Raw genomic sequence first — 23,327 nt, forward strand, 5'->3', positions numbered from 1 at the left:
AATAGTAAAAGTAGACTTGTTGCCTAAAACAGCCAAAGTCTAAATTTACATTTCTCAGCCTAGTATAAAAAAAAAAAAAAATAGGAGATAAAGTGTGACTGGTTACTATGGACGAGGCCCAAACTGAGACTGGTTACTACGGTGGAGACCTACACATAACCGAGGACCTAACTGTGACTGGTTACTACGGATGAGGCCTACACATAACCGAGGACCTAACTGTGACTGGTTACTACGGAGGAGACCTACACATAACCGAGGACCTAACTGTGACTGCTTACTATGGACGAGGCCTACACATGGTAAACAGCCACAGTTAAGACCTCAGCTATGCTTAGGCCTCGTTCATAGAAGCCAGTCACATTTAGGATCTCAGCTATGGACGAGGACTACACACAGCTAAATGTCTGATGTTTACCACAGTCAGGGTTACTATCGCCATCTCAGTGTGGTAAAATGTGGGACAAGGCAGAGAAAGGGACTATTATATGACACTGCTGTACTCAGAAAAAAAGGCTCATCTTGGCATTAGTTGTGATATTTAGTGAACAATCGGATCAGCGAAGACAACTATCAGTAAAACGTCTTTACTTTCCACAATGAGCTGATCCCTGAAGCAGAACAAAGCAATGATAAATTACCTAAGGCTTTCAGACAGACAAACCACTCCAGGAGCCAATTTGCAACTTTTAAGGCCAAAATGTTGCTAGCTAGCTACTCATTTTGAGGAGCTTGTCTACCAGGCTCTTGAGATTTGGCCAGTCCATGTGACATAAAACGTGTACGACACTAGAAATCTGAGTTATGCAATCCATATCTGCAAGGAGATCCCACTGCAGAGGCCAGCACAGCTAATTAGATGAGTCATCAATGCTCCAGCACTTAAGGGCAGAGCAACCAAATATACGATCAATGCAAATGCAATGTGCACCCCGTCCGGATTCTGACACTCGCATGGCAGGCTGTCAGTGGCTGCATAAAGCACGACCACAAACATGTGCATTATTTAGTTTTCCAAATTAGCAACAAAGATATTCCGAGGAAGCCACATTCTACATCTTGGTGCCTCTTCTGGAGTGACGGAACAAGTTTTTTTTTTTTTGTGGCCTTGGTTCTCCATAGACAACATTTCTAAGAACCTTGGCTACTTCTTTCTCAGAATTTGAGTAGGCCTGAAGCCAGCTCATCAAGTCTCATCCTACATGTACACATCAAGGTGTAATCTTGAGATTCCAGATTCATACAAAGTGTCAAGAAGAGAAAGGTTATTGCATGAATTTAAAAAAAAAAAAAAAACCCCACCCACCCACACACACACACCTTCCCCAGGTCCAGCGCTTTTTGTCTGCTGCCGAACCACGCTGTTTAGCTGCAAACGTCCTGACAAATTCAGTGGCAGCCTACATCAGCCTGGGGGGGCAGGATAGATACAGGAGAAAGTAATTAAATCTTAGTTTGTTTGTTTTTGTTTTTTTTTTTTTAAAAAGATCCATTTACACAAATATCATGAAACGAGCGCTTTTTTCAGTGTAAACAGGCTACAACCAATCTGATGAACGAGCAAATCACGCATTCATCGGTCAATATGATCTATGCAGTGTACAGGTCTTTCGTGGGCTCTGCCAACAACCAAACGTTTGTGAGCTCCAAAAAAATACATTTCTGCAGATTCTATCAAAAAATATGTTTGGACGTTCTCGGATTGCTCATGTCTGCAGCAATTCTAGCTTATGGCACTTCAGCACATTATGGACAGTCACATCAAGAGCTTTTATTACTAGTTTGTACAGTAGGCTATTGTTTTCCTATTGGCATTCTAACATGAGGTTTGCCATAAATTAATCTCAAGCAAGTAGGCTAGAAGTCAAGAAATCTGGACAACTCTCCTAAATCGACTGATAGAAGCACTCAGCCATGCAATCACCATAGAAGAACATTAGTGACCACCTTTCTCAATAAGTCAAATATGACCATTTGCGTTAGCCCCAACACTAACTGGAAAATGTAAAACTTTAGTATGTGATGTATTACTTACCATTTATAACTGCCAAGAGCATTTATAGGGGTCCTATACTACAACTGTACGAAAGAACTGCACTACTGTCATCTACATGATCTCAAGTGGGCCAGAGAAGCTGCAGGAAGAGGAGAGACAGGCAACAAACTTGTCCCTGGAGACAACAGCACCAAATGATTTTTTAAAGAATTACAAAGGAAGCAAAAACAATGTGAGAGACAAGGCAGAGGTAAATATTACATACAATTTTTGGGTTGAAAAACTCATTACCCAAGAATAAGGCGACCCCTTTAGATATGACCCTATACTTAAGACTTCTCTCCTGGGCTTTCGCAGTGAGTGCTGGGAAGATAAGAGTAAAAACCATGTGATGAGACTATCCCCTCTGCATTAGGGCAACCATTTGCAACATCAACTAAAACAGGTTTACATAGACCCTGCCCATTATTCTTTAGTAACAGGCTATGATGGAATTTTTAAATAAAATCTAACAACTGCTGCTAGAACACTGCAGCTACACAATGATTTTAGCCACGTTGGTTGAAAGACTAAAAATCATTTTATGCAGCTACTAGATGGCTGTGTGATGCAGGTGATTATTATTATACATTTATTCCATGGCGCTTTACATGAGAAAAAGGGGTATACATACAAAAACAATTACAATAATCTTGAACAAAACGTGACGGCGACTGGTACAGGAGGAGCGAGTACCCTGCCCACGAGGGCTCACAGTCTTCAAGGGATGGGTGAGGATACAGTAGGATTGGGGCCACATTGCGATCTGCCAGGTACTGCAACCAGCGAGTCTATATTAAAAAATAAAAACAGTTAAAATTTTTTGCTACTTGCTTGTCACAGTAAATGGAATTGTCAGCAATTTGAGGACATTATTAGGTAGTAGTTAAGAGCAAAGAATTCAATGATGTGTCACTTATCAAGTTGTGTGCTGTTTACTTACAGTGAACGTTTTATCACTAGAACATTATCATTGCTGTCATTAGCTGTTGCTTAAGCTCTCCTCCAACCAAGCACCCTCCTGTGATAAGCACCTCACTGTTAATAGACAATGTAATCAGAGTCTGGTGTGGGTGGGGTTCACTTTCTGAGCTCTACTCCATGTTACATCTAAAACCTCTGATTGTGCCACAACTACTGCACCCAGTAATTAAGTGATACATGCTTGAATTTAAGGTCTCTCTGCCTACTTCAGGCTGCTCTCAAATGAGGTAGCAAAAGTCTGCTGACAAGATTCCCCTTCAGGGTTGCAATGTACCCGTATTATTCACCTGCACTATGCTGTGATGCATGCACAGAGCAATGTTAGGCCCCTTCACACGTCAGTGTTTCCAGTACCTTGTGGCATCCATCCTCATACGTCAGACACCAGGGCTGTGGAGTCGGTAAGTGAAACCTCCGACTCGTCAATTTCCCTGACCCCTGACTCCATCTCCACAGCCCGGCCTTACTACTGAGCGTGTACATAAAGTGCAGCACAGATTCATCTCATCTAAAAGCCCAGATCCTTAGATCAGGAACAGAATAGACATTTATAGGACATTTCATAACATTCCCAAATTCGTATGAAAAAGTAATCAGCACATCGTGCATTGAACCGTTTATTATATACCTTAGGAGTTGGTCCATTTTATACCGACTCCACAAAAATTGACAGCGACTTCGACTGCACAGCCCTGAGAGACACGCACACCCATTATGATCTATGGGGCTGTGCACCTGTCCATGTTTTCACACGAACTGTGTGTCTCACACGTGGACATGTCCATTTTAACCCGGCAGAACAGGTGACAAAACGTACCACACACACTGATGACATCCGTGAGCAACATACCAGAATAGAAATTACAGATTTTTATGTGTCAAAGATATAGATAGATATCCGTGAGATATATATTTAGTGTCTTGCGTGTTTAGTTTACTGTACATGTATTAAGTTAATAAGTGAAAAAAAAAAAAAAAAATGAAGTGGGGTCCCCTTGCCCCTTTTTGGTGACCAGCAAAGGTAAAGCAGACAGCTGAGAGCTGATAGACAGGGAAGGTCCATGGTTATTGTGTCCTTCCCAGCCTAAAAATACCAAACCGCAGCCATCCCAGAAGTGGAGCATCACATGATAGGCACCTAAACATCTGTAATTTCTATCCTGCACTCTATTCCAGTAAGTGCCACACGGATGGTAAACACGGACGGCCAACAGAAAACCACATGGATAGTAAAAACTGACAGTCTGATGCTTACGTTTTTTTAAGCGGACATGTGAAGGGGCCTTATGCTGTGCAACCTGTGTCAACAACTAAGCTGCCACGTAGCCCCATCCTTAAAGGAGCTGTCCAATCTCAGAAGTATGAAGTTACTATCTTACCGCAGGATCATGATGGTGTGCCATTTGTACACTGACTATTACTCTATATTCCCAATGCAGGAGGCCAGTTGTGTAATCGCATGTGACCGTAAATATATAAATCGAATACATGTGAAAAAGGTGCCAGTACTTCTCTTAACTCTTTTCTATTGAGAAAATCCAGGTAAGACTACTTGAAATGTGACCGCAAATATGCAAATCGCATGTGTGCAGTGATGAAAATTCCACCTACATGCAAAATACAAGAGAATCATGACAGTGTGTGAATCACACGCTCTCACATGAGAGACGGCAGACTTTTCTTCTGAGATCGGACTATCACTATAATATCTGTACACAGGCATATTATGGCAGCACAATACAGCACCATTCAGGCATCTCCATACCATGCAGAGGCTTTTCCTGTTAGTGCCATTCTTATATATAAATCTATTGCATGTAGAAAACATGAGCAGAAGTAGGTCGACAGTCAGTTCTCCCATCGCTTCCTTTCACAGTCCATACGTCCTTCTGTCAAATGAACTATAGATCTACAAAGTTATTGCACTGACAAATCACCGTTAATATTAAAAAAAAAAAATCTGCATGAAAAGCACGCAGGGCCCCATCCTACATGGGTGACACTGGCACAGTATGTCAAAGCATTTCAGGATACATTCTTATTAAAGCAGCATACACAACATACCATTGAAATATATAGACCAGGTGGTTTTACACTGATGTCAAATGGAGAAACAAGTCACAATAACAGCACAACACCTCACCTGACAAGCCACTGTGTGACCCCAGACATTAAGTGTTGATAATACAATCTGTGTCCCAAACCAACAACTAAAGCATTTTTATGATGGGATGGTGATGAAAAAGGAGTTACTTTAAGCAGACATTCAATTAGTCCTCACGTTTAAAGGGGTAGTAATACCATCTTATAAAGAGCTGTCAAACTACCAGACTATGCCATCACTATGACCGTGAGCAGGTGCGGAAGGATGGGGTCTTTCCTTTGCACAAAAAGTACCCCTGTACTTGAAGTTATAAAAATAAAGAAAAATTGCAATAATGAACATCTATTTGGCAGTGGTTACTTGGCTTTTTACCTTGTGTGCAGACCAAAGACATTAAAGTTCAAGCAAAATATAAAAACTTAAAAAAATAAATAAAAATAAATAAATAAAAAACACACCTTTCCCAAAAAAAGATGAGAAGTAGAAGCGCAAGTTGGTCTCCAGAATTATATACCATTATAAGAACTTTATTTAGGTTTAGGAAAGATGTAAATTTGGTCCAAAAGGATTATTGGAAATGGATAGTAACAGGAACTTCATGCTTTTTTCTTATGGCAACCAATAAAAGTTTAAGAAAACCATGCAGCCTTCATTGCCAATGACCAGCTACAATTTTATAGTTCTGCACCACCTCAGGTTGATAAGGACAGCTGCTCCACTTCCATGACTTTTAGTCATTTCTTCTACTGACAGAATAATTAGGATTAACAATTTATAGAATTTACAAACCATATTCCTTTCACTGCATAAACAAACACCCAATAAAGTAGCAGACCTCAGCCGTCTATTACCACCCGACTCAGATTCTGAAAGGGAAAAATCAATAGCCAGGAATAAACAGATCCTCTGAACTTAAGGGAAACGTCCGTTCTATATTACCAGAAATCTGAGCCGCTGAACAGAAAGTGTTATACATGAATATCTCTCTATAGTCAGGTGTGTATAACAGGACACCCCGCTACCAACCTCTCCTGGAAGAGGACTAAACATGGATGATTAACAGGAGAAATGAACAATTGCCTTTACCAAACACCTACAAATACTAGATGGCAAAGCTGGCCATACACTTGAGATTTTAGATGGCCGGAGAAGCCATGTTCAGCCAACCACCATCCCATGAACAAGACTGATCCATGCTGACTGATGCCACATATGGGGCAAAAAGTGTACCTCCCATGATGAGGGCAGCAGTCGGTCATTCTGTAATGACAGATCTGCATCATTAGACGCTGAGACTAGGTCAAAGATCCTGGCAGAGATTGGGTAGAAATGATGCCATCATTGTCCAAAACGATCATTATGGTCCAACCAGGAGCGACAGATCCTTACATGTCTGCCAGCTGTAGTTTTGCTTTCCTTAAGGGTATGTGCCCACGTAGAGTTTTACAAGCGTATATGCTGCGGAATTTCCGCAGCATATACGCTTGGTAATCCGCCCCCCATGGTCCCCAATGACAAGCCGCAATGTCAATGCCCATGTTGCGGATTTTTCCGCAGCATTTATGCTGCGCTCAAAAATACGCAGCATGTCCATTAATTTTGCGGACACGCAGCGTAATCGCCGCCATTGACTTGAATTGAAACGCATAATATCCGTGTCAGTACATTTGTACACACGGATATTATGCGTTTCTATGTGCGGATGGTACCCAAGTCTGGAGGAGAGGAGAGTCTCATCCAGACCTGGGTACAATAGAAACTGTAAAAAAAAAGAATTTAAAAATAAAGTTTATACTCCCCTTCCGTTGTCCTCCCGGTGTTTTGTCTGCTCCGTCTGGTGTCTTGCACTGCTCGCGCTGTTGTGAAGGAGCTGCCATGATGTCACTGAGTCATGTGACCCATCACATGGCTCAATGACGTCACCGCAGGTCCTTCACACCACCGCGAGCCGCCCAACAGACCGGAAGCGGCAGAGAAAACACCGGGAGGACACCGGAAGGCGAGTATAAACTTTATTTTTTACCATTCTTGTTCTTTTTAACTAACTTGGTCACACTACTATAAATCCATGCCGGTTGTATGGATTTATATAGTGTGAACAAGTTGTCAAGCACTTTTCCAAGTGATGCTAAAATCGCTTGGAAAAGCGCTTGATAACCCGCATGCAGAAATGCATGTGAAGAATGCTTCACAAACGCTTCTACCTGGCGGGAAAAACACATGTAAAAACCACATGCGTTTTTCCTGCCAGGGAGAAGCGTAAAAAATATGCAGCATTTCTGCATCGTGGGCACTTTGCCTAAGGCTACATTCTAATTAAAGTTAAGTTCACAAGTAAGTCATGACTGAGATGCTCCAAGGGTACAGCCTCATCAATCCAAAAAGAGGTAGCAGACACACCCCCCAATAACTATGGGAATGAAGCAAATATGAGTAATTCGGATTAAGCTTCTCATCTAACCTGTCCGGAAGAGGAAATCTGTTCTTGGCAGAAGGTGGTCTCAAATGCGTGCTCATGCTACAATGGTGCAACAAGCACACACAAACCTGTTTTTTTCTGGCCCATTCTATTTGAGGGATGTACAACCAATTCTCCACTCTGAATAGGTGGTCTCAAAAGTTATTGGAAATCCAACGCAAGTCATTTCTTACCCATCATGGCCTGGGAAACTAAAGACGACATATTTATAAATCACTTCCCATGTAAACAAAGCCTAGATGGACATCAGGAGGATTGTGGTAGAGCATACAACTGCTGTTGGCCCTTCATTCTTCTCCTGCATGTACTAGATATCGACAGCAGGGGGGCGGACAAAAAACATAAGGCCTCCGTGGACACCAGATACAAAACAGTGACATCTCCACTGCCAAATAATTTATTATGCTTTTCTTATATAGTGCCATCATATTCTGCACCACCTTACAGAGATCATCACTGTCCCCATTGGGGCTCACAATCTAAATTCCCTATCAATATGTCTTCAGAGTATGGGAGGAAACCCAGGAAATCACTTGGAGAACATACAAACAGGGAACCCATCTGCCGATTCATGCTGCCCAAACTATAGGCTAAACAATTATAGCCAGGTTGGTTTTTCTGCTAAACACTCAGGTCTTTCAGAGAAAACATTTAAAAGATCAGGCCGGGGAACATAGAAGGGAATAGTCCGGCCCCATCCCTGGCCGCCTCTTTGCAGTGCTGCTAGGAGGCGAGAGTGACAAGTCTCGCTATGGGAGAGACCCATCACCTCTAGAAGAGCTGGGAAATGCAGGCTGGGGGATGGAGCCGGACTGCTCTCTGGCATTACAGAGAAAAGCATTCCTGGCAGCAATCGTGCAGCCAGGCTCGGATTCATGCTGCTCACAGTTTGGACAGCATGAATCCAAAAAACATTTGCAAGTCTTTCACTTTTGTATTTTTCTGATTAAATTACACATGGAGAGAAATGATAGACTCCTAGTCTAAAGAGGACAGTGTTGCTATCATTTTAGGCCTGCTGCTCCCGTCATTTGATATATTTTAATTAAATGAAACTTGTCACCTGTCACAAGAAATCCTAATTACCTGCAGATATAGGGATAATTTGCAGGTAAATAGCATTTATATCCTGTTCACCAGGCTTACTGGAGCAGTGGCCACAGGGAGAAAATTAACCTTTATCCTTACATGTAGCCAATCACTTCCAATGATACGAGTGGACAAGTGAGCTGACTTTCCCTGCTCACTACAGGCAGGATACTGTGATCACTCCCCGAGACCCTGATTAAAGCCACGGCCCCTTTATCAGTATATTTTCTCAGGAGTGGGAGCCAAAAGCAGATGAGGAACAATCAGAGAAAAGGTAGAATAGAAACAAGTCACCAATTCTGCATTTATCACCATCTCCTGACCAGATACTGATAGTGGAGCCGTGGTCTAACAGCCTGCTCTGCAGCAAGTGTACGCAGCGGGGGTTGTCAGAGTGCTGGGGAGAGATCACAATGCGTTCACTGTATGGTGAGTGGTGACCATAACAGCTACTGCACCATCCTGATGGCTGGAAGCCAGTGGCTGCAGGGAGGACAGAACTTCATTTCCTACCTGTAGCCACTGCTCCATTAAGACTGCCAGGCGTGATTTAAGTTCTATTTACCTGCAGATTACCATTAAGTCAGTGGATAAATAGCATTTATTATCCTGTAAGTAATGCCTTCTTAGTAAAAACCATAGATTAAAGTGCCTACCTTTCTGGAATGATATAGGCTAATTAGAAAAAAAATATATATATATGGACTGGAGGAGCAAAAGGAACAATAAGTGGCCACTTTTGACCTAGTGATAGGTCCTTTTTGAAGGGGTCTTCTGGAATTACTCAAATGCTACCAAAACAGTAGTACTGTACTCAACTTCACAATAATTGTCCTGTCTGGTCCCAAGTTACTTCTGTTCATTTAGGAGAAACATTTAGGAAAACCATTGACAGGTCTCTCCCTGTGTACATTTAAGAGAAAGAGCCATTAGTCATCTGCGCTGTAAATTGGCTGGGCTAGTCTGGTCTCTGGCCGGATCATCAAAGTATATGTTCTCTGAAATGCTGAAGCGTTCTGTTCCTGGCTCCAATCCTGCAGCAGGGATGAAATTCATGCTGCCCACAGTTGGGCACAGTTTGGGCAGCATGATCCGCACGCAGGTTCCCTTAAAGTACCGACAATTAAGGATGACAATTATCACAGCTCTCATAGAATTGAATGGAGTTGGGTCTTTTATCCATCGGATATTTATGATACATCCACAGGATATGCAATAAAATGTACTGGACAGGGCACCTCTTAAGCAGGACCTGTCACCAGGTCTAACGTGCACAGTTTTTACTCTTATTTTATTCCTGCTGCTCCCTTGTATGTCTTTTAAATCCACCATACAATGTCAGATATGGGTCTTTTTATTTAGTGCTGATTTTCGTGGTCTTCACCCAAGGGTGCATGGCTCAGCCTTACAATTCTCTAGGGGTGTCTTTAGGGTACTATGTGTTATTGCCCTTCGAGCAACGCCCTCTTGGGAGAAGAAAAGAAGAAGGAAAAAAAAACAAAAAAAAAAAAAAAAAACACACACACACACACACACACACACACACACACACACACACACACACCAGAGTATCACTAAATAAATAGACCCAAATCTTTGGATCTGTATGGAAAATGAATAATCAGCGGAGCGGCAGGAATAAAATAAGAGCAAAAGACTGTCTATTAGATGTGGCAACAGGTCCTCTTAAGAGTTGGGAGAGGGGGTGCAGGCATTGTGACTATCACCGGCATTTTAGAAACCTTACTGTAACGTGGCCGATACCTTTAGAGCCAAATTCAGAATGTAAAGCTAATTTTGATACTTATTTGTTAAACCCAAGAGCAGATCACAAGTCATGGAGAAATAGAAGCACAGCCGTGATATTCACTCTTGTGTTTGGCTCAGTAGCGCCATCCTTGGTCTTCTGGTAATGTCTGTACACTACAGAAGGTTATGCCCTGTAATAGTCAGACTCTGGACATCAGCTCCATAATAAAGGCCTCACTAGGAAAAGTGGGTAAGGTGGAGGAGTCTTCCACAACAACCCTGACACGTTGTACACACAATCCGATCTGTGGACAGCGAGGTACACAGAAGGAGACGCTGAGCAGAATGATATCGGCTTGTGGGAAAACGTTTCGAATGACTGGTATAGTAATCCCTGGTGCTTGTATGTAGGAGTCCGGTGGGCGGTCCTACTAGAGACCGACAGCTATGTCTGCATGCACAGTCATACAGGGAGGACTGTTAATCACTGATAGGACCGCCCACTGGACTCCAGTGCATCCAGACAGCAGGGATGTGAAGGAATGAACAGGATCCTGCCCCACAATGCCGTATCACTCCTCAGCAGACCATGGCTCCACCATGATAAAGTACAGTAAGCTATAAACCCAGCCAAGAACACTTAGGGGACCCTCGGCTGATAGCAGAGAGTAACAGCACACCGTCAGCATGTCCCGGATGTGAGCTGCACACCGACAGATGAGGTCACACTACGTGGAGACATCACTCCCACCACAACAATGCGGCCTGTGACGTCATGCCCGCTGTGATGTCCCCGCCGTCCGGGCTGAGTGCCCCGGCAGTGACCTCCGCACACAGACACCGCACCCGCATCCCTGTGCCCAGCCCCCCGCAGGCCCGTCTGCAGGGAGGACGGCCGGAGCCCCCACATGGCGCCGCCTCACACGGGGGTCCCCCCCTGGCCGCACGCAGCGCTACCTGACACCGTCACCCACCAGGGTCTGGCGATCACACGTCCCGATCCCAGCAGACCATGTCCCGGGATCCCGATGACGGAGAGTCCGCAACCGCCGCCGCCGTCCGTCCCCCGGGTAACGGCTGCTGGGGAGCGCGCGGATGCTCGTCGCGCTGTCGGTGAGAGGCAGGGCCGGCTCGCTCTTCCTTTGCGGTAATGAATGTAATAAAGATGGCCAGAGGAGGAGGAGGAGGGACCTCACACACTGGAGGGAAATGTTCCGTGTCAGAGGGGAACGCGCAGCGGAAACCACCCCTGTAAGCGGCCCGCCTCTTCCGCGACAACACAGGGCTCCGGAGCAGGGCCGCGCTCAGCCCATTCCCCGCACTCCGGCCTGGAAGAACAGGCAGCGAAGTGACGGCGACCCCTCCCTTTACTCGCGGTACCACAAGGGGGCGGCAGCGGGGGGGAAAGCGGAGAGCACAGCAACCGCGCCTACTCCCGAGAGCCTGACCAATCACGTGGCGGCATCCCGAGGCTTCCACGCCCTCATCCCCCAGACAGTGACGAGACCGGGGCGTGGTCACCGTCACTTACTACTGGGGGCACAAGATAGTGTTTCTGGTCCGGCTGGTTCGCTCGGCTCCGCCTCCGCGTGGGGCGGGGTTTACTCAGCTCCCAGTCCCAGAGTGGTCAGCTAATGCTGTCAGTCATAGGGATTCCCCAGGGAGGGCGGGAGCGGGTCGGCAGCTGGTGCCGACCAATGGGATGGGGCGAGGCAGTCACCTCATAGGGATGGCACTGCCGGCTCTGATGCCAGCCGCGTCATAGCTGGCGAGCTCAAGTGCCAGAGCCGGCTTCTCAGACGTGGTTATCATATGTGTCCCTGCGGCCATTGTCTGACTGAGCTGTGCAGACACAACTGCAGGAAAGCCTCATACAGAGCGACGGCAGCACGTGTGCACATGTACTGGGCGCAGGCAGCAAAACGCATCGTGCAGATGCGATGGAGCCGCGGCCTGTGTGTCTAATAGTGAATTACCGGCAGCCTGGCCTTAGCGGAGTCCTGTAATGCACCCGAGTTATAGCCACAGGGGCCCAAACCGGCCTGCCGTCTGCGCATGCGCCCGGGCTAAGTTACTGTACCATAGTCTGGGTGGAGGAAGAGTTATTGGGGGCCCTTCTCTGGGAGGGGACCACATCCTGCTGCTGTTTTCTTGTGTGGTGCTTATTTAACAGTTGGGTGGGGAGAGCTTTATAGCCATAGCAACACATAAGTGTATTATAACCATAGCAACACGTATGATAACCATAGCAACACATAAGTGTATTATAACCATAGCAACACATAAGTGTATGATAACTATAGCAACACATAAGTGTATTATAACCATAGCAACACGTATCATAACCATAGCAACACATAAGTGTATTATAACCATAGCAACACATATGATAACCATTGCAACACATAAGTGTATGATAACCATAGCAACACGTATGATAACCATAGCAACACATAAGTGTATTATAACCATAGCAACACATATGATAACCATAGCAACACATAAGTGTATGATAACTATAGCAACACATAAGTGTATTATAACCATAGCAACACGTATCATAACCATAGCAACACATAAGTGTATTATAACCATAGCAACACGTATCATAACCATAGCAACACATAAGTGTATTATAACCATAGCAATACATAAGTGTATTATAACCATAGCAACACGTATCATAACCATAGCAACACATAAGTGTATTATAACCATAGCAACACGTATCATAACCATAGCAACACATAAGTGTATTATAACCATAGCAACACGTATCATAACCATAGCAACACATAAGTGTATTATAACCATAGCAACACGTATCATAACCATAGCAACACATAAGTATGATAACCATACCAACAGGTATCATAACCATAGCAACACATAAGTGTATTATAACCATAGCAGTGTAGCAACTTGTAAGCATATTATAACCATAGTAACATGTGAGCGTGTTATAACCATAGTAACGTGTCAGAGTGTTATAACCATAGTAACGTGTCAGAGTGTTATAACCATAGTAACGTGTCAGAGTGTTATAGCCATAGTAACGTTTCAGAGTGTTATAACCATAGTAACGTGTCAGCGTGTTATAACCATTGTAACATATCAGCGTATTATAACCATAGTAACGTGTCAGCGTATTATAACCATAGTAACATGTCAGCGTGTTATAACCATAGTAACATGTGAGTGTGTTATATCCATAGTAATGTGTCAGCGTGTTATAACCATAGTAACATGTGAGTGTGTTATATCCATAGTAACTTGTCAGCGTGTTATAACCATAGTAACGTGTCAGTGTGTTATAACCATAGTAACATGTCACCGTGTTATAACCATAGCAACATGTAAGCGTGTTATATCCATAGTAACGTGTCAGAGTGTTATAATCATAGTAACGCGTCAGCGTGTTATAACCATTGTAAAGTGTCAGCGTGTTATAACCATAGTAACTTGTAAGCGTGTTATATCCATAGTAACGTGTCAGCGTGTTATAACCGTAGTAATGTGTCAGAGTGTTATAACCATAGTACCATGTGAGTGTGTTATATCCATAGTAACGTGTCAGCGTGTTATAACCATAGTAACATGTAAGCGTGTTATAACAATAGTAACATGTCAGCGTGTTATAACCATAAGACTCACAATGGAAACAAAATAAATATATACCTTGGTTTAGGACCATCCTGAACTTGGGTACACCTTGACGTTGATGGGATGGCTTTTACTCCTTTTTCTGTTGACATGACAGCCCTGATGAGAGAGGGTATCCTCCCTTCAAGGACAGGAAACCAAGATAACAAGGGCTGGCCCTCTCTCCGCATCAGTGGTTTCCTGTCCTTGACGGGGAACCTCCTGGAACAGCAGCAAGAAGAAGGAAAAGAAAAGTTTCCCAGACGTGGACCTTCCAGCAGGGCACAGTTTCTGTTTCGGCGTCTGCAAGCGCCGCACGGGGCCCGATGGGGTACAGTCTGTCGGACGAGGCGTGGGACGCCGACCGGCAGATCCCCTTGAGGGATTCCTATTTAAAAGATGATCGCTGGCCATTCAGTGGCTCACCATGGAGTTCCAGCAGCGCTCCCTTATACAGCCGCAAACACAGCAAAAGCTGACAATGCAGTAGCCGGAGCTACAGCAGCAGCGTCCCCTGCCCGGGACAAGCCGATGACAGAAACGCCTGCAGGAAAAACAGCAGCCATGGTCAAGTGGTGGCCACTCAAGTGGAGGGCACAGGACCAAGGAGTCCAGGAGTCATCGCAGCTTCAGCAGGATTGAGGATTCCGCAATTTCAAGAGAAGAGATTTCGGATGACGTTCTGCCTCCTGTTCTGGTACCCCTTTATATCCTCTGAGTGGTGAGTGATCAGACGTAAATGTAAAACCTTTCCCATCAATAAGAGAGTGCAGCAACTCATCAACAAAGAATGTGAGAAACCGGAGAAAAAAGGCCCCCTTCCTTCTGCTTTTAAGGGGAAGTACCCCTTTGAGGAAGAAGCCACAATTTCTTGTGGTAAGGCCGCCAAATTGAATGTCGCTATAACAAAAGCTTCAAGAAAGTCTCCCCTTCCCTTTGAAGATTCAGGGATACTAAAAGGCCCCCTAGATAAGAGGATTGACACTTTCTTAAAAGGCACATGGGAGTCATCAGCCGGGGCCTTAAAGCCAGCTGTAGAAGCAACATGTACAGCCGGATCACTAATGATCTGGCTCAGTAAATTGGAGGATCAGTTGAAGAATAATGCGCCTCGAGAATCCATCCTAGCTACACTCCCAGTAATGAAAGAAGCGGCGGTCTTCCTGTCAGACGCCTCAGCTGATTCAGCAAGATTAGCGGCCAGATCAGCGGCTTTGTCTAACTTGGAACACAGAGCCGTCAGGTTAAAATGCTGGCCAGGAATGCAGGCAAAGGGGAAATTGTGTTCTCTCCCTTGCGAAGGGGAATACCTATTTGTTACAGCCCTGGACAACTTCCTCGAGAATGCAGAAGATAAGAAAAAAGACTTCCCGAAAACCCCCTTTTCATCTTTCAAGCAGCCCTTTCAGAGAAAGAAATTTAACCGAAAGAGGATGTTTAAGGAACAGGACAAGTGGGATGACCAATCCAAAAAGATAAGGGGGTTTCTCTTTGGTGGTCTCTCTCAGGAGAGCAAGAAACCCCCCAAATGACTCTGTTTCCCAGTTGGGGGGAATGCTCTCTCTCTTCCTTCCAGTCTTGGAAAAGATTTTCTCCAGTGTCTGGATCTTCGACCTAATAAAATCGGGGTTGAGGCTGAAGTTCCTGAAGCACCCACCAGACAAGTTTGTATTGACTGCCCCAAGAGTATCCCCGATAGAACAGACAGAAGTCTTAAGCCTCCTAAAAAAAGAATGTCCTATTGGAAGTACCACCAGAGCAGGTGGGAAAATGATTCTATTCCCCCATTTCTGCTAAAGAAGCCGGACAATCCCTACATGACAATAATCAATCTAAAACGCTTGAACAAATTTTTAAGAATCCCAACATTCAAGATGGAGTCAATAAAATTAGCGATAAAACTGATCTTCTTCCCTGGGCTGCTATATGACGATACTAGATCTAAGGGATGCCTATTACCACCTTCCAATACATACAAATTTCCAAAAATTCCTCAAGGTGACAATAACAATAGGGAGGGGGGGGGACACTTTCAGTACAGGCCCTTTCCTTTAGTTTAGCGGTAGCACTTTGAGTGTTCACGAAATTCATAGCAGAAGTTACTGCCCACCTCAGGGAAAAGAACAGATTAATTATCCCCTATCTGAACGATTTCCTCAGAGAAGGAAATTCATACGATCATTATCAGGAACAGGTGAGGGAAATTTGTGCCATTCTAAGAAACTTGGGCTGGTGTTTAAATCTGGAAAAATCATGAGACCCTCAAAGATCGCAAATTTCTTGGGACTCATACTAGACTCAGACCATCAAGAGTGTCGGTTACCGGATCAGAAAAAAGAAAAAACTAGTGAATCTGATATCCAGGGCATTACAAAAACCTTCAATGACCCTCAGAAACGCAATGTCCCTACTGGGCTCATTCACCTCCTGTATTCCGGCAGTGAAGTGGGCCCAGATCCACACGAGACAATTGCAGTGGGACGTTCTAGAACAAGAGAAAACCCTAGAAGGAAATCTTGAAGACAATCTGATACTTCCTCAGGAGGTGCTTCACTCTCTCCAGTGGTGGTTAGCTGTAAGCTCAAACCGGGAAGGTGTGCCGTGGATCCCCAACGTCACCAGCATAGTCACCACAGACACCAGTCCCAGAGGCTAGGGGGGCCATCTGGACAGCCACCTAATACAGGGAATATGGTCAAGGGAAGAAAGGAAGGGTTCCCCCGAATGTGTGGGAACTTCTGGCAGTGGAGTATGTGCTGAACGGGTTTCTGCACCTCCTGCAGGGTCACCAGATGAAACTACAACTATATGGCGCTTTATGGTCATAATATCGGTCTTTTTTATATTCGGTTTATTTTTCTTTTGTAAGTGTTTTGTTGAGCAATTCAGTCACTCTGTAATAGTGTACAATATTCAACAGTCTATAGTGGTATTTTGGCAATATTGGTCTTTGTATAGTGTGTTTTGTTCCGTAGAATTATTATTTACTATGTACTGGTTATGGTGTGGTGGTATTATTGGGGACAGTGGTCTTTGTGTAGTTTTTTTGTTTGGATCAGTATGTAGGTGGTATCTAGTCCTGGTATAGCCACAATCACGCCCATCCTCAAAAAGTAATCCTTCAACCCAACCACTTTGTTCAGCTATCGCCCCATATCACTGCTCCCATTCGCCTCCAAACTCCTTAAGCAACATGTTCACGCTGAACTTTCCTCACACCTCTCATCTAACTCTCTCAACAACCAACAATCTGGCTTCCGTCCCTACCATTCCACCGAAACTGCCCTTACCAAAATTACTAATGACTTACTTACAGCCAAAGCTAACCGACAATTCTCCATACTCCTCCTTCTAGACCTGTTCTCTGCCTTCGACACAGTTGACCACTGCCTCCTACTACAGATTCTCTCTTTCTTTGGTGTCAAAGACCTTGCCCTATCCTGGATCTCCTCAACCCTTTCCAACCGCACATTTAGAGTCTCCCACTCCCACACTACCTCCTCATCCCGCCCTCTCTCTATTGGAGTCCCTCAAGGCTCCGTCCTAGGACCCCTACTCTTCTCCATCTATACCCTTGGCCTGGGACAGCTCATAAAGTCCCATGGTTTCCAGCACCACCTGTACGCTGATGACACTCAGATCTACCTCTCTGACCCAGATGTCACCTCTCTGCTGTCCAGAATCCCATCGTGTGTATCAGCCATATCCTCCTTCTTCTCCCCTCGCTTTCTCAAACTCAATGTGGACAAATCTGAACTCATCATATTTCCCCCATCTCGCGTAACTTCCCCATCTGATCTATCTATCACAATATATGACACCACTCTTTCCCCTGTACCAGAAATCCACTGCCTCGGCGTAACCCTCGACTCTGCTCTGTCCTTCAAACCACACATCCAAGCCCTCGCCACCTTCTGTCCCCTCCAGCTCAAAAATATTTCCAGAATCCGTCCTTTCCTCAATCTACTAAACTGCTTGTGCATGCCCTCATCATCTCCCGCCTCGACTACTGCAACATCCTCCTCTGTGGCCTACCTGCTAACACTCTTGCACCTCTCCAGTCTGTCCTTAACTCTGCTGCCCAACTAGTTCATTTCTCTCCTCGCTACTCCTCTGCTACCCCCCTCTGCAAATCCCTTCACTGGCTCCCAATTTCCCAGCGTATCCAGTTCAAACTACTAACACTGACCTATAAAGCCATCCATAACCTTTCTCCTCCATACATCTCTGAACTAATCTCCCAATATATTTCCTCACGTAATTTCCGGTCCTTCCAAGACCACCTCCTCTCCTCCATGCTTATTTGTTCCTCACCCAATCACCTGCCTCCAAGACTTCTCCTGAATATACCCCATCCTCTGGAATTCAGTGCCCCAACACGTCCGATTATGCACCACATTCAGATCCTTCAGATGGAACCTGAAAACCCATCTATTCAAGAAAGCCTACAACCTGCAATGACAACGCTGCCGCATCTCCACCATCAGAGCTGCTGCAACTCCCCAACCTACTGTCTCCTTCCCCATCATCGTGTAGAATGTAAGCCCGCAAGGGCAGGGTCCTCTTTCTTCTGTACCAGTCTATCATTGTTAGTTCATTTACTGTAAGTGATATATGTATTTTGTATGTAACCCCTTCTTATGTACAGCACCATGGAATCAATGGTGCTATATAAATAAATAATAAAATAGTGTTTACATATCTGTATATAATTGTATATGTGTAATTGGGGCGTGGGCCCCTGATCTTTTAAGACTATAGCAACGCCACGGGCCATAGTAACAAATAAGTATATTATAGCCTTACCATCATGCAAGTAAATTATAGCCGTACCAACATGTAAGCATATTATATCCATAGCAACATGTAAGTATATTATAGCTGTACGAACATGTAAGTACACTGCTCAAAAAATAAAGGGAACACTCAAATAACACATCCTAGATCTGAATGAATGAAATATTCTCATTGAATACTTTGTTCTGTACAAAGTTGAATGTGCTGACAACAAAATCACACAAAAATCATCAATGGAAATCAAATTTATTAACCAATGGAGGCCTGGATTTGGATTCACCCCCAAAATTAAAGTGGAAAACACACTACAGGCTGATCCAACTTTGATTTAATGTCCTTAAAACAAGTCAACATGAGGCTCAGTATTGTGTGTGGCCTCCACGTGCCTGTATGACCTCCCTACGCCTGGGCATGCTCCTGATGAGGTTGCAGATGGTCTCCTGTGGGATCTCCTCCAAGACCTGGACTAAAGCATGTGCCAACTCCTGGACAGTCTGTGGTGCAGCGTGACGTTGGAGGATGGAGCGAGACATGATGTCCCAGATGTGCTCAATCGGATTCAGGTCTGGGGAATGGGCGGGCCAGTCCATAGCTTCAATGCCTTCTTCTTGCAGGAACTGCTGACACACTCCAGCCACATGAGGTCTGGCATTGTCCTGCATTAGGAAGAACCCAGGGCTAACCGCACCAGCTTATGGTCTCACAAGGGGTCTGAGGATCTCATCTTGGTACCTAATGGCAGTCAGGCTACCTCTGGCGAGCACATGGAGGGCTGTGCGGCCCTCCGAAGAAATGCCACCCCACACCATTACTGACCCACTGCCAAACCGGTCATGCTGAAGGATGTTGCCGACAGCAGATCGCTCTCCACGGCGTCTCTAGACTCTGTCTCATGTGTTCAGTGTGAACCTGTTTTCATCTGTGAAGAGCACAGAACACCAGTGGCGACTTTGCCAATCTTGGTGTTCTGTGGCATATGCCAAGCCTCCTGCACGGTGTTGGGCTGTGAGCACAACCCTCATCTGTGGACGTCGGGCCCTCATACCACCCTCATTGAGTCGGTTTCTAACCGTTTGTGCAGACACATGCACATTTGTGGCCTGCTGGAGGTCATTTTGTAGGGCTCTAGCAGTGCTCCTCCTGTTCCTCCTTGCACAAAGGCGGAGGTAGCGGTCCTGCTGCTGGGTTGTTGCCCTCCTACGGCCCCCTCCATGTCTCCTGGTGTACTGGCCTGTCTCCTGGTAGCGCTTCCAGCCTCTGGACACTACACTGAGAGACACAGCAAACCTTCTTGCCACAGCTCACATTGATGCGCCATCCTGGATGAGCTACACTAGAGCAACTTCTGTAGGTTGTAGAGTCCGTCTCATGCTACCACGAGTGTGAAAGCACAACCAACATTCAAAAGTGACCAAAACATCAGCCGCAAAGCATTGGTACTGAGATGTGGTCTGTGGTCCCCACCTGCAGAACCACTCCTTTATTGAGGGTGTCTTGATAATTGCCAATAATTTCCTGCTATTGTCTATTCCATTTGCACAACAGCATGTGAAATTGATTGTCAATCAGTGTTGCTTCTGTAAGGCAGCACTAGTCATCATAATGGGGGATACTCACTGCACCGGGTAAATTAGGCACACGTGCAATGTCCTTCCGGTATTTTCTCAATACAGCAGTTTATTATCTTATCATAAACCGTATATCACACAGTCCTTCTTAGTATATCACCGGCATGTTTACACACTTCACATCCGGGAGTCTCTCAAGTAGCAGACAGGCCCAATTGGCCCAAGTTACAGCCTTCAGCAAGGTAACACAATAGCAATGTCTATATAAGTGTCCATATAACAAAGTGTATTACCTTTGCCGGGTTTAGTTGCTACAGTCCATTTAATCCGCCACCACTGTGGCTTTAAGGCTTTCCCAGGTGGGGGTCTCTAGCCGTCGTCCCGTCTAAGGCTACTGGAATGTTTCACTCACACCCATCCAGTCTGCGCCTTTCCGGATTCTTCACCAAGCCGCTGCCTTCCAAGGCCACTGGCATCTACACAAGATCCAGGCTTGACCTTTCAGGCTGCCAGGCTTCACGGTATCACGGTGTCCCACACACACAGGGAACAGGCCTCACGCCCAACACACCGAACACACCTGTCTCCCATCAAGCAGGGTTTATATATGCATCCCGTGCACACACACACACATACTGACAAGACCTTGCTGATGTCACAGTCATGTGATCAGACAGACATTCTGTGCGCGCAGGACCTGTGCTATGTCACAGTCATGTGACCAGTCACCTGAGGGGGAAGGTACATGGTCAGGTAAAACACATCCTGGACCATTACCGTAATGCCAGCAAGTCGCTGCATTACATATCCCCCCCCTCTGTTCAAACTTGTGGGGTTGAACACATAATATACACAATCACTATAACACATAGTTCACATAGAGACCATGTACTTTACAATTGTGCTACTCAGCCCCTGGAACATTAGTCAACGACATTAGCCCATTCCTTAGGGACCTACCATTTGTCACTGTCACTGACTTCGTCAGGTCCCCTTTCCGGGTCGTAACCTTGTCAGGTCTCCCCCGCTCCCAGCGGTCAGTCGTAACCTTGTCAGGTCTCCCCCGTTCCCAGCGGTCAGTCGTAACCTTGTCAGAGCTCCCCCGCTCCCAGCGATCAGTCATCCAGCGGTGTGACTCACATGCCCTGGTATCTAAGGTCCGGTTCGACTCCGTACTGTCCCGTCCTCTATTGGGTCGTTTGTATGGGCTGCTCAAACCTGAGTTACTGGAGGTCTCACTACCTCTAAACCCACGCCCACTACTCTCAGGACATCTTGAAAGGTCCCTAACTCCAGCTATAGCTGTTCTGTTATTTAGGGGGCCCTTTCTCTGTCTGGTCTCATAATTTCTAGACGGCTGTCATCTTCTGCTACTCAGATGATGCTGTCTATCCACTCGCAGTCTAGCGAGATTCAACTGTTCTACCTCTCGCAGGTAGGCCACTCGGTACTCCAACAGCATGCGCATATATCCCAGGCTTTCTTCTGTTCCTACAACGGAGAATGATACCTTGCCGTCTTCGTCTGGTTTCCAGTCCTGACGATCACGTGGACTGCTTATTTTCACCACACCAGACTTCTTGACCATCACCTGCATGGCTCGACCATTTCTCCCAACGAGCTTCCTCACCTGAACATGAGGCACCCGGATGACCTCTTCACGCATACTGTGAGCTTTCCTCATCAACTCCAGTTGTCTAACGGCTTGTTCCATCTTCAACCGGAGAAACCGCTTCGTGCGAATACATCGCCAGTGCATGTCACTTAGGATAGCCACCCTCTTCACTGTGACTTCGGTCGTGGACAGGACCACCAACTGTTTAGCTTCTGAGGTCAGGTACACCTTACAGGCTCCCACGGCCTTCTTAAACTCCTCCTGCACGGACTCACTGGTGCATTCTTCCCTCAAATCCTCGGGTACATCTACAAGGCACTTGTACCGAGACGTTTCGGTCTCACCAGTGGTTTCCATACGATCAACCAGCTCAGGTTTCAGGGGCAACTGACCTCCAGCTTCTTCACCCTGTATGCTTCCCCTGAGCTGACTTACAGCTACAAATTCACGAATTTTCGTCTTGACCACTTCCATCTCATATTTATCTGTGGTTAACACTCTCTTAGCTCTCCTCACGTCCACCTTCTCATGGTATAAGGGAGTGAGTGCAACGTGTTCGCCCTTTTCCTTCTCCAAGAAGGCCTCGTTCACTGAGTGATACTTTGTCAGGTGACTTTTGAGCCCGGAAACTTCTTCCTCTAGCTCCGCCACTCGCCTCTCAGCGGCCCGTCTCTGAAGCTCTTCCTGCTTCAACTGCTCTTCCAGCAGCAGAGCTCTCTCAGACCTCTCCGTCTCCAATGCGCCCACTCGGCTCTCAATAGCCAGTCTCTCACGCTTCTCTTGCGTCCACTGGGTTTGTAGCAACTCCTTGAGCTGCTTGATCTCGGCTTCGACATCCACCGAACCCTCCAAGCCCACATAACTCGAGGAGGTATCTGCTTCATACCTCCCATCACCACTTGTCAACTCCTGGCCCTGGTCTGTGGCTTTTCCGATGGACTCCTCCATCTTCTCTCGCTCAGCTTCCATCTTGCTGACTGTTTCCTTAAGGTACGTCTCCGCCTTCTGGAGAGTATCACAGGACATCTGTAGCTCCTTCACCCGAGCTTCCAGATCTAGGGTCTTTCCCCGGAGATCATCGTTCTCCTCACGGGTGTCTTGCAGAGTGGTCTCAACCACTTGGCGCACTTGCTCTGCACCCGCCTTATCCTCCTCTAGTTTTTCCTTCACCTTGAGGAGATCCTCATAATCTCTCTTACTCTGTTGCAGTTCCCTACTGCGTTCACCACACTCCTTCTTGGAGTCACACAGCTCCTGGTTGAGCT

At 45.7% G+C, this 23,327-nt stretch overlaps 1 protein-coding gene across 6 annotated transcripts in view; it reads right to left on the reverse strand.

Moving 5' to 3' along the window:
- CSNK1G3 (casein kinase 1 gamma 3) overlaps positions 1–11,863 on the reverse strand; it is a 122,421-nt gene extending 110,558 nt beyond the window's left edge. For 2 of the 6 annotated variants that reach the window (XM_073676805.1, XM_073676797.1), the window contains exon 1: positions 11,415–11,863. The gene's annotated coding sequence lies outside the window, so the exon portion shown is untranslated. The remainder of the gene's footprint in view (positions 1–11,414) is intronic. The other 4 variants (XM_073676799.1, XM_073676791.1, XM_073676781.1 and 1 more) reach the window with 3 other exon arrangements.
- Between the last annotated feature and the right edge of the window lie 11,464 nt (positions 11,864–23,327).

This window comes from Phyllobates terribilis, unplaced genomic scaffold (assembly GCF_046119375.1).
Source record: "Phyllobates terribilis strain yellow unplaced genomic scaffold, ASM4611937v1 Scaffold_1__5_contigs__length_1240528914, whole genome shotgun sequence".
Taxonomy (NCBI): Eukaryota; Metazoa; Chordata; class Amphibia; order Anura; family Dendrobatidae; genus Phyllobates; species Phyllobates terribilis.